Source organism: Gymnoscopelus braueri, assembly GCF_963280865.1.
Source record: "Gymnoscopelus braueri genome assembly, chromosome: 8".
Lineage (NCBI taxonomy): Eukaryota > Metazoa > Chordata > Actinopteri > Myctophiformes > Myctophidae > Gymnoscopelus > Gymnoscopelus braueri.
Window position 1 is genome coordinate 53,006,014 of NC_137609.1, and position 2,500 is coordinate 53,008,513.

Here is a 2,500-nt window from a genome sequence, read left to right on the forward strand (position 1 = left end):
AAGGTGTTTTAGTCTCCTATTGTCACTGTTTTGATTAGTGTTTAAACATTTAGTTTTTCACCATTGACAATTACATTTAAATCAGTGATTGGTTAAACAATAAGCAGTAAACTGTGGCACCGTACAGCAAGTCTGACACAAACATTATGATGTGCCTCAGAAAGCAACCAGTTAGAGTTAAAACTAGTGAGTATAAATGAGTATAAAATAAGACTGTATCCATAATTGGCTAAACTAAATTAAGCAACTCATTAAATTAAAATGTTACAGTGATTTACAAAGACAATATAAAGCTTGCACTTTACCTTGTTAACATAGAATATTACAAATGAAGACAGAGGATAAAAGTAAAAGAGTAATAGTTAGCATTGATAGCAGTGGAACACAGTGATCTTCTGACACCATGCAACAGTGTTCATCTAGTTCACTGTGTTGGGTCACATATTGATCTGTCCTGTTATGCAAGGGGGAATTGTTACGAAATAAACCCAGACAGGGTGATTAATCACCCCGAACGAGCCGGTCATTCTCAACAATGACCGGCTCGCCGTCAATTATCCCGCTTATTACACGGCTACTTAACACATACAGTGCCAAGATCGCATCGATGCGTTCTTTCAAATCCAACGCCTGAGTGCCAAGATCGCATCGATGCGTTCTTTTGAATTTTCATTGTTTAATCTGTGATCGCACGGCTGTGTTTATTTCTCATCAACACTTTCGTTTTCCACTTACGTCACACTCACCCGGAGCCGGATGTAAAAAAAAAAAATCATTTCCGGGTCACGTTGTTTTTCTCCGGTGATTTTCGGCCAGAATAAGGAAAAACACGGTTTTTCACACGGTATAAAAGACAAACGGACAGCTCAACTTCTATTTTCTTTGGTCCGGGTGACTAACAGTCATCGTCGTAGTGTATCACATCGTTTTCAGGCCGATCAGCGGGCCGGGAATTGTCGAAAACGTCACATCCTTTGAATGACCGGATATGACGTGGGCCTGTTTGGGAGGGGGGTGAGCGAGGTGATCAATGTTTGGATGTGCTGCTCTCTACTGGTGGAACAATCGTAGGTGCTTGACAACACAATCAGAGAATGTATTTGAATGAAAAATTACAAAACAAAAAAATTAAAAAACACGCAAATTGCTGGCACAGGGGTGAGTACATTATGAATAAACTCTGGCAGTCAATGTGTTAATAAAGAAATCAATAAATTGACCCAAAAGTAACAACACACCGAAGGATTTCATTGCTTACGGTAATGAAAGCAGTCCATTAATTTATGCCAGGTGCGTCGTGTTGATAAAATAGAATCAATATTTGGTTACTGCATTGTCTATTGCAGTCTACTGTCTATTCTTGAGAGCAGTGTTTTGCTGTAAATGACAATGTGCGTTTGTCTAATCAAAGACTCTGAGTCTTTGATTAGACAGCTGTCTGTTGTTGAGTTCAGCCGTCATTATTCAAAAATAACACACAACTGAATTCAGTGATTGACCAATCAGAATCAAGCATTCAACCAAGCCGTGTAATAATAGTACATAGCCGATGGATTGCATTTATATTTGCAATAATATCGTTGATTATTTGTACAGTTGATTATACTGCCCTTTATGACTGTTGAACTATATATATAGATATATATATATATATATATATATATAAATATATATATATATATATATATATATACATATTATATATATATATATATATATATATATATATATATATATATATATATATATATATATATAATATGTATATATATATATATATATATATATATATATATATATATATATATACATATTATATATATATATATATATATATATATATATATATATATATATATATATATATATATATATATATATATATATATATATATATACATATATATATATATATATATATATATATATATATATATATATATATATATATATATATATATATATATATATATATATATATATATATGTGTGTGTGTTTTTTTGTTGTTGATCATTTGTCATTGTGTGTTGGTGTTGTAGACCCGTATTTATAACTTAATGAATCAGTGCCACCTGTGCACTGTCTGTACTGGCTCAATAAAGATTTAATTTAATAGGAAACGTTTCAGTCAAGGACCTTCTTCAATCTTCAGTCATATGAAGAAGCTCCTTGACCCAAACGTTGCCTATTAAATTACATCTTTATTGAGCAAGTGGAGACGGTGTGCAGACAGGTGTCCCTGATTAACTAATATAACTTCTGACACTATATTTCTTTGGCAACATCAGTTTCCTGTCTGCCAGTAAGGCATAAATGAAAAGAATGTAAATTAATAGAATAGGCTCTATGCACAGCGGCCATATTGGAATGAAATTGGGCCTCTTCCTTACTTCCTTCACAGGTGTTACCAATGATACTAATCAAGGGCGCCGATGCTGTGGGTGCCTCGGGGCTAAAGCACCCAGGTGAAATGAGGAGCGGTCAAAAAAATAAAAATAA

General features: G+C 33.5%; 1 protein-coding gene across 3 annotated transcripts in view; it reads left to right on the forward strand.

The window, feature by feature from the left end:
- LOC308091058 (polypeptide N-acetylgalactosaminyltransferase 10-like) overlaps positions 1–2,500 on the forward strand; it is a 99,099-nt gene that overhangs the window by 64,203 nt on the left and 32,396 nt on the right. The gene's annotated exons all lie outside the window — the stretch shown is intronic.